The sequence below is a fragment of the Bos indicus genome, chromosome 22, assembly GCF_029378745.1.
Source record: "Bos indicus isolate NIAB-ARS_2022 breed Sahiwal x Tharparkar chromosome 22, NIAB-ARS_B.indTharparkar_mat_pri_1.0, whole genome shotgun sequence".
Lineage (NCBI taxonomy): Eukaryota > Metazoa > Chordata > Mammalia > Artiodactyla > Bovidae > Bos > Bos indicus.
Genome location: NC_091781.1, coordinates 55,192,681 through 55,208,104, shown reverse-complemented (window position 1 = coordinate 55,208,104; position 15,424 = coordinate 55,192,681). Strand labels below are relative to the sequence as shown.

General features: G+C 50.4%; 1 protein-coding gene across 6 annotated transcripts in view; it reads right to left on the bottom strand.

The window, feature by feature from the left end:
• The window catches only part of HRH1 (histamine receptor H1), a 150,009-nt gene that overhangs the window by 44,932 nt on the left and 89,653 nt on the right, over positions 1 to 15,424 (bottom strand). For 3 of the 6 annotated variants that reach the window (XM_070776851.1, XM_070776852.1, XM_019984950.2), the window contains one exon: positions 2,203 to 2,343. The exons of the other annotated variants lie outside the window; for them this stretch is intronic. The gene's annotated coding sequence lies outside the window, so the exon portion shown is untranslated. The remainder of the gene's footprint in view (positions 1 to 2,202; positions 2,344 to 15,424) is intronic. 6 annotated transcript variants of the gene reach the window in all.

The window sequence follows — 15,424 nt, the reverse complement described above, 5'->3', positions numbered from 1 at the left end:
TAGACTAAACTCTTCTAACAACACTTACCTGCAGGGTGATGTCATCAGGGCCCCCTCCCCTCCTAGACAGTGAGCTCCATGAGCGTGGGGAACACTTTCACTGTATTCTCTGTTGTATCTCCAGCTCCAGGCTCAGGGTTCATCCTGTGGTAGGTCCTTAATTCATACTCGTGTAAATGGATGAATGGGTACATCTCACTGAGTCTCAGTGAATGCACCTGTCCAATGGGAGTCATGACTCCACCCTCCTCACGGTGTTATGAAATGATTAAATGATTTCTGGCATGCAATAGGTCCTCGAGAGACCATCTCCCCACCCTCCCGTTCCCTCTAATCAAGGAAGAGGCAGAACAGGAGTGGAGCTGGCTGCAAGAGGGGCCCCGCCCTGGATAGGGGGGCAGGGAGCCCTGAGTGGCCAAAACCGCCAAGGGTCGGGCTGCTAAAAGCTTAGAAATGATCTGGTTAATTGGTTCCCAAACAAAGGCTCTTTTAAAAATCTTTCCTGCATGAAATAATTCCATCCACCACCAAAGTCCAGGGATTAAGAGAGACTCCACTTTCCCAGCTTTCAATGACTCAAAGGCACACTTGGTGTGTTCCATCACACTCTCACGGTGTGAGGGCACAGAGCCGAGCCACCGTGTCGAGGCAAATCCAGCAGAAACAGAGGAGGCCTGGGCAGCAGGTAAATGATTTCCTTTGACTTCCCGAAATGTTAACAGCAGCCCTGGAGGCTGAGCGCAGGGGCCCCCATTTACAACCATCACCTGACTACCTGAAGGGGAAAAGTTTCTGCTTTGAGTTTTCCAGGACAAGCTCCCTGTGGGCAGCTCAGTGGACTCAGGACAAAGCCTAGGTAAGAGAGCTTTCTTCCCCAGGTGTTCGGTTCCCTTTCTCGGGGACAGTGATGGGCTGGTGACATCTTGAATTTACAGATGACCCCAACCAACCAGAGCCTGAGGTTGCATTGATTTTTTTTTTTTAAACCTGTTTTTTGGAAGCCCGAATCAGACATTAGGTCCTTACAAGCCTCTGGAGACATTCCCACCCCTGTCCCCCACTCTTGGAAAACCCCACCCCCACCCCAGCAAAGTACCCTGTACCCTGCCTCCTCTGGCAGGCTCTTCTCCCACGTGGAATTCCACCCTTCCCCTGCCCTCCACCACCTCCCCTGCCCACCTGCCTGGTCTGTGCTGCACTTAATTGCTCAGTTGTGTCCGACTCTTTGCAACCCTCTGGACTGCAGCCCGCCAGGCTCCTCTGTCCAAGGGATTCTCCAGGTGAGAACACTGGAGTGGGTTGCCATGCCCTCCTCCAAGGAGCCTCCCTCACCCAGGGATCGAACCCACATCTCCTGGGTCTCTGCACTGGCAGGTGGGTCTTTCACCACTAGCACCACCTGGGGTGGGGAGGGGCCTTCAGTATATAACCCTATCTATCAAGTAAATACTTCCCCGCCTAGACCTTGGGAGTCCCTACGGATACAAATGTGTCTAAGTCCCTGGGTTGCACAGCCCAGCACATGGCAGGCCCTCAGTATACAATGCTATCAAGTTATGGAGCCTCTTTGAGCTGGAGATCTAGCCCAGCCTTCCCATTTTACAGACAAAGAAGCTGAGCCTCAGAGCCAGGAGATGATTCCTCAGCCCGACGGACAGCTTTAGGGGAGACCTCCTCTCTCTTATGAGCTGGGAAGTAGCAGTATCAATATTAATCTACTCATCTTTCCACGGAGAAGGCAATGGCAACGCACTCCAGTGTTCTTGCCTGGAGAATCCCAGGGACGGGGGAGCCTGGTGGGCTGCTGACCATGGGGTCGCGCAGGGTCGGACACGACTGAAGCGACTCAGCAGCAGCAGCAGCTTCCCACTTCAAGTCCAGTGCTTTTTCAAGCACCTACTGTGTGCAAGGTACAACACAGGGCTACAGAAGTGATGAGCGTCCACAAGCCACAGGGAGAGAAGACGCACGCAGGGACCATGGAGACACACGGACAGAAGAACCCAGAGGAGGGAGAGAGAAGGCTTTGTGGAGAAGCGGCACCCGAGCTTTGCACAAAGAGCTCGTGGACCGTCAGTGCCGGAGCTGGAGCCCACATCCCTGCTCCGCTGTCCACCTGCTCTCAGACTGCACTGTCCCTCCAACACGCAGTGTAACCGTTAGGTTGACTCAGGCTAAAAGGAACAGAAAACCCCAACTCACTTGGCTGAAGTGATAAGGAAGTATCTTCTCGCTCTAACAAGAAGTCCTGAGTCAGGACAGCTCCGAGGTGGGTGAGCTCCGCTCTTCGAGGATGTCATCAAGGACTCCTTTGCCACCTTTTGGCTCTGCTGCGCCCAGTGTCTGTAAGAAGTGTGCTCAGATCACTTCCTGGTTATGAGACAATGGCCCAGGCCCGGAGGTCACACCCAGGCATGACAGCATCCTGCTCTCTGACTTTCTTTCCTAAGGTCAAGGAATCTTTCCTAGAAACACATGGACCCGAGCCCCACCAACTTTCCTAACGTCTCAAGCCCTAATGTCTCACTACCGAGTGAATCACCAACAATGCGGGTAGATTTCCCAGGAGTGGCTGAATTAAGAACAGGGTCACCTTCCTTGAGGGTTAGTTACTCAAATAAAATGAGGGTTCTACTTGCCAGGAACCAGGGGGCTGACTGCCAATTGTGACTGTGACACTTATTGACCACAATGACTGCGTGTTGGGTTCCTTATCTGGGGAACATCAGAAACAGAACAAATAAAGGTGGCAGGTCTTCAGCCAGGCACTGTCTTGGATCCACAGCAGCACCTAACAATTATGCCTGGGTCCGTGCCATGGGCCTGGCTCCGTGCCAGGCAGGGGGGATTGTGATGGGCTAGATAGACAGTCCTGTGCCCAGGAGGGGAACAGATAGGTGAACGGGCAGTTACCACGCAACACGACGAGTGCTATGGTGGTGAACGGGAGAGCCACGGATGCTGGGGAAGTGGCTCACTCTGCCCAAGACAGGAAGGGTGTAAGCAGAGAAGGCTTCCTGGAGGAGGCATAGTCCAAACCGTGACTTGAAGGAAAAGCAAGAGTTACCTAGGCAGGGAAATGTGGGCACTGAAGGCAGAGGGAAGAGCGTATGTAAAGACCCTGAGGTGAATGACTGTGAGTATCCCCTAGGGCTGGCGGTATGTTTCACGAATAAGCACAAGATCTGGAGTCACCACTAAGCGGGAACAGGCAAGCTGCTAAGGCTTTCATCGTAAAGTCGTGAAGTCGTTCAGTCGTGTCTGACTCTTCATGACCCCACGGACTGTAGCCCACCAGGCTCCTCCATCCATGGAATTTTCTAGGCAAGAGTACTGGAGTAGACTTTAGTGCCTCAACTATTTCAGGGGTAATTATATAAAAACTGATCTCACAGGGTGGGTGTGAGGCTCAAATAAGGTCTTGCCTTTATAACGATCACACCACAGTTTGATTGTATTGATCTGATTATGAGGCTTGGATGCTACAGTGAAGAGCTGACAGCAGAGGCGGGTGGGGCTGAGCTCCTCCCTGTTCAGCAGAGCCGGGTGGGGGGCTGGCCTTCTCCTCGGGACTCTCCGGGCAGGTGGCCTGGGCTTCCGCCACTGCATATGTGGCCATCAGTCACATGTGCCTGGGGAGACCTTGACTAGGGTAGGTCTGAGTTGAGATCTGCTGTAAGTTGAAGAGGATACGCTGGAGTTTGAAAAATTAATCCTTGCTCCCTGGCCACCATGTAAAAACGGCTCATTCAAATTTCTTTATGTTGATTCCATGCTGAAATGATCAGATTGGGAGTATATTGAGTCAGATAAAATGTGTTATTGAAATGAATGGCATGCATTTCTTTTTCCTTTTTAAAACGTGGCTACCAGAGAGGCTTCCCAGGTGGCGCTAGTGGTAAGCAACCCGTCTGCCAACGCAGGAGACTTAAGAGACACAGGTTCGATCCCTGGGTCGGGAAGATCCCCTGGAGGAGGGCGTGGAGACCCACTCCAGTATTCTTTCCTGGAGAATCCCATAGACAGAGGAGCCTGGCGGGCTTCAGTTCAGAGGGTCACACAGAGTCAGACATGACTGAAGCAACTTAGCGTGTAGCACTAGATGTTTGCCATCACATTTGAGGTTCAAGTATATTTCTACAATATCAGATGGTGCTGGGCTAGGCATGACATCCCACTGCAGATGGAAAGAAAGAGAAATACAGGCCCATTCAATGACCCCGCCCTGGTCTGTGGCTAAGAGGATGCAGCGGGGACAGGGATCCGGCACCAGCTCCGTGACCTTCGCTCATCGGCTCACCCTGCTCTCTGCACGAACCCTTCCTCTGACTCCAGGGAGCTCACTTAGTGTCGCTTATGTGGATACACTCCTCACCCCACTCGGCTCTCCTGCTTTTGAAGCTCCATACTGTTTTCGGACGGACCTATCTCCTCCCAGGCTACCCGCCTCCTCTTTGCTTAAAGGGCCCCATTTCTTGGAACTGTTGACAAGTGATGCTCCCGACAGAGCAGGAGGGAGGGCAGAGGTGTAGAAAGACCCGATGGCTATTGTGCGGGAAGGGAACCGAGCGCTGAAGTCACGTGGGCTCTGCAGTCAGCCCAGGGGTGGGAGGAGAGCGTGCGCGCTGGGTCTAACCCGGCCATGGACCCGCGAGGGCCCTAAACAAGCACGAACACCTGTGGGTCCGGGGCCCCTTGATGGCTGCTGCCTAGTCACCACTATCTGTTTGGGGACATCTCCAGCGGCAAGTCTCAGATGCTGGGGACTCAACCCACCTGAGCTGTCTCATCACCTGTCACGAATTCAGCAGACCCCTTGGTCTCCTCTGAGATAACTGTGCATTTCCAAAGGGGCTCTCCTCCTGGGGACATTCTCTCCCCACCCCTTCTACCCCCACTTCCCTCACTCCCTTCCACCCCCCACAAGCCCCCTACCACCACAGGGCAGGATGGACGTGCAGGAGAGTTGACCAATCCTGCAGCGGTGATGCTCAACCGGCTTCCTGAGACCACCCTCAGGCATGGTCCCCAGTGCCTCGGGGGGTCCCCAGGAGGGCCAAGGCTCCACTGCCCGCAGCAGCGATCTGTACGCGCCCAGCTTTCATCAATACCCTCTTTTCGCACTCAGCTTCCTCATCATCCCCTTACTCCAAACCCTCACCGCGAGGTCTGCTCTGGGAACAACGCAAACTAAGTTGTCATCTTTCCCCCGAAACTGCCCCTCACTCCTGGATTGTCCTGCCCTCCTCACAGACGCTGCAGCATCTGGAAAACAGAAAGTCAACTTGGATTTCTGTCCCCATCTCCCCCGCCACGTTCCAACCATCTCTAAGTGCTGCCCACCCTACCTCCTAAATGTTTCTCAACTCCATCCACTTTTCCGGATCACTTTGGCGCTGCTTCTGGGTAACCTCCCCATCGTCTCTGTAGCCTTCTGCATCCCTGCAGCAAGCCCCAAATCCATCCAGATCTGCCAAGCCCAGGCCCAAGTATCCAAACACCTGGACAACACCCCCCGACAGGGCCCCTCATGGCTGGCATCTCCCAACCTCCTCCAGGGCACCTGTGTCTATGGCTGGGTGCCCGCCCACCAGCCACACACCTATAAAGCAGGAAGTCCTCCCCAGGCGATTTCTTTCCGCATCATCCCGATTCTGCCTTGCGAAGTTCTTACACATCAACCCTCTCCTTTCTTTTTTCCTGTCCCTGCCTTGCTTCAGGCGGCAGGAATGCTATGATCCTCTCCTAACTGTTCTGCCCTCCTCCTGTCTTGCCCTCTCTCATCCTTTCTCTTTGCTGTTGTTACAGGGATTGTCCTACGACACCATCGGATCATGCCAGCATCCTGGTCCACTCCTCACTGCTCCCCACGTCCCACAGGGTAAACTCTGTCTTTGACATGAAAGACCCCTTACAGTTTGGTTCCAAAAACCTTAACTCCCACATCTGTCCCCCAAATCCATGACTGCAACCGCCCCAGCCCATTTATGCTCTTTATTGCTAGGGCTCCACGGCCGTTAGGGCTGGACCTAGAGGTGGTATCTCCCTTGAAAGCCCCATCAGCTTGGTAGGAAGCCCCCACTCCCCTCTCCTCCACCCCAGAGAATGCCACCGACCACCAGCCACCTGCACATTCACCCCAGAAACCAAGCAAAACCAGATGTCCAATACAGAATGCCCATTGTTAGCATAATAAGAGATGGGCCTCCAAGTCATTCATCTACTTTTGTCCTCCCATTCCTTCATTAAATAAAATCCTGGTAGCAGGACAGAATGGGAATTAGATCTGAGGGGAAAATGTCTGGAGCATGAGGAATTAGAAAGGGAGGCTGGGGAATGGGAGCTGGTTTGGGTGGCACTTTGTGAGGAGGGCAGCAAGCAAGCACTGTGGGCATGCAAGGTGGAGGGTGTGCAAGGCAGATGGGGTGTGCAAGGCGGAGGGTGTGCAAGGCAGATGGGGTGTGCAAGGCGGAGGGTGTGCAAGGCAGATGGGCTTTGCAAAGTGGAAGAATATGCAAGGCGGAGGGTGTGCAAGGCAGATGGGGTGTGCCAGGCGGAGGGTGTGCAAGGCAGATGGGCTTTGCAAAGTGGAAGAATATGCAAGGCGGAGGGTGTGCAAGGCAGATGGGGTGTGCAAGGTGGAAGAATATGCAAGGCGGAGGGTGTGCAAGGTGGAAGAATATGCAAGGCGGATGGGATATGTGAGGTGGTAGGGTGTGTGGAGAGGATGTGCAAGATGGAAGAATGTGCATGGTGGAGATTGTACAAGGTAGATAGGGTGTGCGAGGTGGAGGGCGTGCAGGAACAGGAAGCGTGAGGCCACAGGGGACCAGCTGCAGCTCTCAGGACCTACAGCTTTGCAGAATCGTGGATCTCGGGTCCCCTCAGGTCCTGGGCTACTGATAGAACAGGCTACATGTAGTGAAGGAGAGGAACGACCGACGGTCCTGAGGGGTATCTGGGTAAGTGAGGCTTCAGCTACAGAGTGGGATAAATGATGCTGAAAGGCAAGCAGACTCAGAGAGCAGCATCTCCATTTTCCAGGCACTTCATGAAGACTGGAGTTGAAAATTCACCTGCAACCACCAGCTAATAAACGCAGCACAAGGACTTTCCTGTCACCTGTCCAGTGTGGGCCTCCCTGCTCTGTCTCTAGAGGCTAACGCTGCAGGGTTAGGAACTGTGAAGATATGAGGGAACCTTCAAGGAGCAGTCTTTTTCTAAATTAATTTTGTGGATGCAGCTTGTGACCCCACAATATAAATACATACAGTAATACTTTTAAAGATGATCTTCAAAGGGCACGCGTACGGTGATACCCAGCAATTACAACTGTGAAGTCATGCTTTCCAGAAATGATGACTAAATTGGGTCGCATTTCTTTATTTTTTATTGAATCCACCAGGTGACTGCTATAAACATCTAAACTAGCTCTGAGGTCATTTTCAGATAATGTGCCTTTCCAAGACAGTACTTTCTGTTCAAAACAAAATAATTGATAGAGCATCCTATAAAATGAAAGGTTTTATATGGACCTTTCCTGGGGCATAATTTTAGGGAGAAAAATCCTTGCCTATAACCTGCCAGGCCTGTACCTAGCCCTGAGGTCATGCGGGGTCCCAGCTTCAGGAAGCTCATGGTACAGAAGACAAGCAGTGAGAAATGGAAAGAAGTCAAGGGAGATTATAGGAATGTATAAAAGTGTCTTAATCCAGTGCTTCTCAAACTTTAATTGCACATGAATCACTTGGTAAAATACAGATTCTCCAGGCTTCTATGGTGCGCCAGTGTTAAGAATTCACCTTGAAATACAGGAGACACAGGATCGATCCCTAGTCAGAGAACCAAGAACCCACATGACTCAGGGTAATGAAGCCCGTGTGCCACAGCTAGACAGAGTCTGTGCACCTCAATGAACAATCTTGCAACAAAGATCCCACATGCTGTCACTGAGACCCAAGGCAGCCAAATAAACAAATAAAAATTTAAAAATGAGTTAGACTTTAAAAACAAAAATACAGATTCTCAGTGAGTAGGACTGGGGTCGATTCCAAGATTTTGCATTTTTAACCAGCTCCCCACATGATGTTGATGCTGCCGGTCCGTGGACCACACTTTGAGTAGCTGAATGGCTGCTTGTGATTTGGGATATAATTCCCTATAACAGCATCATATTTCCAAAAGGGTAGCGTCTCAAACATAATACATGGGTTGATAGCATCACCGACTCAAAGGACATGAATCTGAGCAAACTCTAGGAGATAGCAGAGGACAGAGGAGCCTGGTGTGCTACAGTCCACGGGGTCACAGAGCATCAGACATGACTTAGTGCCTGAACAGTAACAACAACAACGAAAATCAAAAGCTCTGAAAGGCTTGGAGGGATGACATGATGAGGCTCAAGCTGCTGTTCCTGAGGTGTACCGACTGTGTGCTAGGAGAGGAAACAGACACGTTTCCATCCTGCAGGCGTGAGCAGCTGAATGGAGGGAGACAAGTAAAAATCAAAGACTCCTCATACATACAAATGTAAACGCACATCTGGGACAAAGCTTGTGAGAGTCTGTAAGGGGGAGCATGACCTGGCTGGGGAGGTTGGGGATGGGGAAAGGAGAGAAGAGCAAAGGCCTGGCGGAGGACCAAGGGGACCCGGATGAGGCTGGGCAGAGGGATGAGGCCACGCAGGACTTCGAGAAGTTTCACGTCCATGCTAAGAGTGTGAGGGGCTCCTGAAGTGTGTTACCCAGGAGAAAGAATATAATCAGATTTGCATTGTGAAAACCCAAAGCTGGCTCTGGCTGCAGCGGAGGATGGGCTGGAGGGGCCAGAGAGTGTCCCTCCCCTGGGAGGCACAGGGCCTGACAGAGACCGTGTTTAGTCTCTCTCTGGCTGGCAGAAAACTCTCAAGCTACGGATGGCCGCTTTCTGCCCCATGGATGCTGGAAGCAGGACAGTCGGTCTGCTCAGACACATGGGAATGAATCGGACACCCAGGAAGTAACTGGGGGAGAGAGGTCTTGCGAGGAGGATGGGGGAGCTGGGCCTCTGTTGTACTCCGGCTTCTGGTTCCAGCCCTTCCTGAAGGCTCCTCTGCAACTCTGCCTCTATTTCTTGGACTGCCTCTGTATCTTTATGAAGAGTTCCTTGGTTGAGGAGGTTTCTGTTCCTTGCAGCCCTGAGAGTCCTCGAGAGCTCAGCAGCACACTTGCCCGGAGGCTTTCACAAGTGCAAGAGCACCACCCAGCTTGTAGCAGCATCCCAGGATTAGAGTCTCCGACACCCCATAATTTGAGCCAGTGGCACTGTGAAGTCACTAAGCTCTGAAGAATCCATGCAGGTTCCTGAGCTCCGGCAGGGACGCACGAGGTGGTTCCCACCCACTGCGCTGCGGGGGTGGGAGTTACAGTCAAGCCAGGAGTGGGAAGATGGGGGCAGTGGGCGGCCAAGGGACCACGTGGTAGAAATGCCTGGACGTGGTCCCGGTGGAAGCAGAGCCAGGCTTTGAAGGTCCACCTCCGGCCCTGTCCAGCCAGCCCCGTTCAAAGCTGTTTACGGTTTCTCCTCACATCGCAGGCTTGGGTTTGATTTACAAGGGACGGGGAGGAACTGTGAATCTTTTCAAAAGGAATAACAAACTTGCAGGAAGCTTCGAGGTCCAGGAACCACTCGTTACAGTGTTCTGCTCTCTTTGGTGATGGGGAGGAGATTCAGGATCTGAAAGATCCCCCTTGAAAAGAAAATGTCTTGAGGAATGTCAAACCTACCTTTGAAAGCTACCAAGATGATGTCTTGTTAATCAGGAAATTCATTTCTTTATCTCGAACACGGGGTAATTCTCCTCTTGACATGACGTCTTGAGGATTAAATACGGACATTCGGGGTAGCCTAACGTACGCTGTGGGCTTCCCACATGGTGTGAGTGGTAAAGAACCCGCCTGCCAATGCAGGAGACATGAGACGCATGTTTGATCCCTGGGTTGGGAAGATCCCCTGGAGAAGGACATGGCAACCCACTCCAGTACTCTTGCCTGGAAAATCCCAGGGACAGAGGAGCCTGGCGGGCTGCAGTCGCAAAGAATTGGCCATGACTCACGCCACTTAGCACATAGCACAACAAAGGATGCTGTGAAGATAAATGCTGGTAAACACAGTGATTCTTTTCTTTTTTGTCTCACACAAAGAAAATTGCTGTTTTAATGGTTATGCACATATTTTAAGGCATATTAGAAAAAAAAGTACCTCAAGCCCATAGCTTCACGACCAGCATTGCTCAGGATGAGGCTTAGTTTGAAAAATGAGTTGAGGATAAACAAGGTCCTGTTGTAAAGCACAGGCAACTGTAATCAGAATCCTGTGATAAACCACAAGGGAAAGGAATATGAAGAGGAATATATATGCATAACTGAGTCACTTTGCATATATATGCAAAAATTAACACGATACTGTAAATCAAGTATTCTGCTGCTTCTAAGTCACTCAGTTGTGTCCAACTCTTTGTGACCCCCAAGAACTGTAGCCTACAAGGCTCCCAGGCTCCTCTGTCCGTGGGATTCTCCAGGCAAGAATAACTGGAGTGAGTTGCCATGCCCTCCTTCAGGGGATTTTCCCGACCCAGGGATTGAACCCGTGTCTCTTACATCTCCTGCATTGGCAGGTGGATTCTTTACCACTAGCGCCACCAATGATACTTCAACAAAATTTTAAAAGTTACTGGAAAATTTCATCGGGCAGCTTATAAGTTTGCAACCTAACTTTCTAAAATAAAAAATACTATATGTTTGCAGAAAAAAAGTGAGTGGACTTACAAAGTATTGGGTTGGCCAAAGATGTTCTGTAACATCTTAAGGAAAAACTCAAAGGCACATTTTGGCCAACGCAATAACTGAATGAACAATAGTGCAGTTAGTATACTAGTAAGGCCAAGGTCGTAAAATTCAAGAACGCCGAGATGAAGGGAAGGCAAGCATCTGGCCTAGAACCTCATATAGACCAGGAGCCCCATCGTGACAGCCACCATATCACAAGTACCTATGCCATCGCTAATCCTTCTAACTGGCAGGTAGGAATTATCCTTCCTATTTTAGAGTTGATAACAGGAGGCTTGGAGAAATGAGAATACTTGCCAAATGCAAACAACTAGAGAGCACGGAGGTTGGGATATTTAAACGTAGGTCTGCTTACCTTCGCACAGAGTCAGACACAACTGAAGCGACTTAGCAGGAGCAGCAGCAGCTGCTTACATTTCAGCTCCCAATTTCCCTAACTGCAACACATCACCCTTAACAATACATCATTTTCTCTCTTCTCTAGAAAACACAAGCATCTTTGAGAAGAGACCTCATAAAGCCCCCAGGTTTGGGGCCTAGTCTATTTTACCCTAACTGATATACTTACACTACATATCTGTTTCCATTTGTGCTTGGGCAACTGAGAGTTGGACCATAAAGAAGGCTGAGCACAAAGAAGAATGGATGCTTTCGAACTGAAGCACTGGAGAAGACTCTTGAGAGTCCCTTGGACTGCAAGGAGATCCAACCAGTTCATCCTAAAGGAAATCAGCCCTGAATATTCACTGGAAGGACTGATGCTGAAGGTGAAGCTCCAATACTTTGGCCACGAGTTGTGAAGAGCCAAGTCATTGGAAAAGATCCTGATGCTGGGAAACTTTGAGGGCAAGAGGAGAAGGTGGTGACAAAGGATGAGATGCTTGGATGGTATCACCGACTCAAGGGACATGAGTTTGAGCAAACTTAGGGAGATAGTGAAGGACAGGGAAGCCTGGCATGCCGCAGTCCATGGGGTCCAAAGATTCGGACACTGAGTGACTGAACAACAAAAACAAATTTCTACTGAACCAACAAACTTTAAGACCAGCCCTTCCTTCCATGTGACTGACCTACTGCCCCACCGTTAGCAGGCCCGGGGGCCTAGCCTGGGTCAGCTCGGCCTGGGGCAGTGTGTGACAGCCGTCTTTCCTCACTACTGGGTGGGAAGAGCTCAGGCCCGAGTGAGCACTAGGGAAGGGGACGGAGGCCTTGCGTTCTGGTCTCATTGTGCTCACTTGGGGGCCCCGGGGGTCCAGGTGCGTTGCTGGAGTCACAGTTGTAGAACGACACTCTTCTCAGCGTCCTCTGCGCACTTATGTTCTCGCTGGGGGTGTGCAGGGCATGAGCGGGTCTTCCTGGGCTACACGCCACAGGAATGACACCCTCTACCAACATCTGCAATTTCCCAAAAGTTCCCCACATGGCACCAGAGACATTCCTGCCCTTCTCCCTAAACGCAGCCACTCTGGAGGCGCAGGCTTCCTGACTGTCTCTCCTCCAGTTACGTGGGTTCTCACTATTCTCGCTCCCTTAGTGGCCATTTTGCACAAAGGGGTGCATATGTATTTAAATTATCGTCATAATACCATTCCATGCAAATAGTTAACTTCTGTTTCAGCCAAACAACAAGCTGTTACACATCCTGGACCACTGAGCTCCCTGAGAATTTCCCACAATCCATCTACTGCTGCCCAGGGTCCCATTAGGGTCCTGGCTGATGTGGATGGAGCCCTGTGCCCCCAGCACTGTTTTAAGATCACTGTACGCATTAGCTGACTTCTTCTTGAGGTACTATCGCCTCCCATGAAGAAACCGAGTCTCAGAAGGGTTGCATGACCGGATTATGAGTGCAGAGCTGTGCCCGTCACCACCGGGCTGGTCTATGGCAAGAGCACATCTCCTGAATCTGGAAGGATCACAGGTTTATCTGAGAGTAAAGAGATCTGGGCTGCAGTTACACAGAGTGGAGTGACCTTGGACAGTTTACTCCACCTCGCTGAAACTTCCTCATCTGTGCAAGGGGGACAAGGCCTGTTCTGCTCACTCAGAGGGTTCCTGTGAAGGACAGAAGAGGTAACTGACGGGAAAATACTTAGTTTTTGGCAAATGCATGCATGAAGAGACTGGGACAGGTGGATGAGTCCAAGGCAGTCATGCCTTCAGGTCGCATTAGGATCTTCGGAACAGATACATTTTCTTCGGTGGGCTCCTGCCCAAAGCCCAGTGTTTGAGGAACGGCTGTGAGGAGCACTGGGAATGCACCATGAGATCTGAAGCGGGACACTTCCCGTCTCTGGGCTTTGCCCTCCTCCACCCGAAAGTGAGGGCATCTCAGAGGTGGTCCCCTCCTATCCCAGTGTTTTACGATGTTTACCCTGTTTCTGGGTTAAAATACTCGTAAAACAGGGAATGGCTTATATTAGGAACTCTTCTTGCTGGTGGGAGCAAAACACTAGCAATGTGCCTGACAGATATTAATGGTGTGTACACATGCAACACATAAACAGCCTTTAAAATGGCATTTCTGCCTCCCAAACATCAGCATTCCGCTAGGGGATCTTGAGCCTGGATGTTCCTTCTCATCGGAAACTAAGGACCTCGCCTTTGTCCCATGAGCCCAGACTCCAACCTTCCCCTTCCAGAGTACATTTTCTTGTCTAAGCTCTCTTGAACTTGAAACTAGTTTAGGAGGAAACAGCAACCTTGAAGTCAGGCAAGACTCTCTGAATGCTTCCTTGTCTGGGAAACGGACATGGTAAGAGCCCTCTTACAGGGTGGCAGTGAGGATTAAATGAAACAAAACAAGTTAAGTCCTTGGGCATATAGTAGGCATTCAATAAGCAGTAGCTCTTATTACTGAGGGCTGGGACTGTATTAGTCAGCCTAGGCTAAGTTATGCTGCAAAAAACAAACACACCCGAATCTCAGAGGTATAACAAAGCAAAAGTTAATTTCCTCCTCATGCTAAATGGTCAGTCCTGGTCAGCAGGGGATTCTGTTCCATGTGGTGACTCCGGGAGGCAGGATGAAGGGGCTCTGTCATCTGATACACAGCTGATGAACACCACAAAGGATCTTCAGTAGCCAATGAAATGCTATGGATTTGACCACCCAGAACTAGGTACTGGCCCTGATTGGCTGCCAGGGGCTGGGCAATGTAGGGGAGTACACAGAATATTAGATGACACAGAGTCAAACTTTATGCAATACAGAGCCAAATTTTGTTGACCTTTACTTCTCCCACAGTGCTTAGCATAATGTTATTAGAGAAATACACAAGTCAAAAAGAAGCCCTCTCTGATGATGTAATAATTTTCTAACTGAAAGAATGTTTTTCTTTCCATTTTAATCAGATGTTTGTTACTCTCATCATGCACTTTAACACTGAGACCAGTATTTCAGAAGTTTTATAAATAATGCTCATTGTGAGGAAGTTGGCCAATACCCTTCGAATTAAGAGAAAGTCCCAGGTCATGTTTATGCCATGAGTTTACACTTGGGGTGAGGAAGAAAAAGAAGGGGGAATGAGACTGATAAGGAAAAGATAACAAGTTACTGGCATTTCTTAATATTTCCAACCCTCCTCAGGAACCTTAAGTCACTCTGGGGGGTAGGTAGGTGGTTCCTGGCATGGAGTCAGTGTAAGGAGGCAGTATGGCCTGCCCATGGACCTCCAACAAGTCAAGGGCAGATCAACGTTCCTCCCAAACCTAGACAGTGTATTAAAAAGCAGAGACATCACTTTGCTGACAAAGGTCCATTTAGTCAAAGCTATGGTTTTTCTAGTAGTCATGTATGGATGCAAGAGTTGGACCAGAAAGAAGGCTGAGTGTTGAAGAATTGATGCTTTAGAACTGTGGTGCTGGAGAAGGCTCTGAGAGTCTCTTGGACTGCAAGAAGATCAAACCAGTCAATCCTAAAGAAATCAACCCTGAACATTCACTGGAAGGACTGATGCTGAAGCTGAAGCTCCAATACTCTGGCTACCTGATGTGAAGAACTGACTCATTGGAAAAGACCCTGATGCTGGGAAAGATTGAGGTCAGGAAGAGAAGTGGGTGACAGAGGAGGAGATGGTTGGATGGTATCACTGAGTCAGTGGGGATAAGTCTGAGCAAACTCTGGGAGAGGGTGGAAGGACAGGGAAGCCTGGAGTGCTGCAGTCCATGGGGTCACAAGGAATCTGACGTGGCTGAGTGACTGAACAACAATGTTCCTCCCACACTTTCTCTTCTTCCCAGACCTGGCATTCTGCAAAGTCCTCCTTCCTGCCCTATATTCATTGAAATTATTGTGAGTCAGGACAACATGTGGATCCATTTACACAAGAGAATTCCTGAGCACTGCTGCTGACTGCACCTCACCCCCTATTCTGGGTGGAGAAAGCAGAGCTCAGGAAAGATCCTTTCCCATGGAAGGAATGGCCCATCGCTGGGCTCCCTTCCAGACTCCCAGATGTGTTCTGGTCCTGGCTCCACCGCCACATCACTGGGTGACCTTGGACTGGATGCTCCTCTCGGGGCCTCCCTTTATTCATCCATAAACTCCTTCAACAAGCATGCGTGCAGGCTGGGAGGAGGGCTGGGGGACAGGTAGGT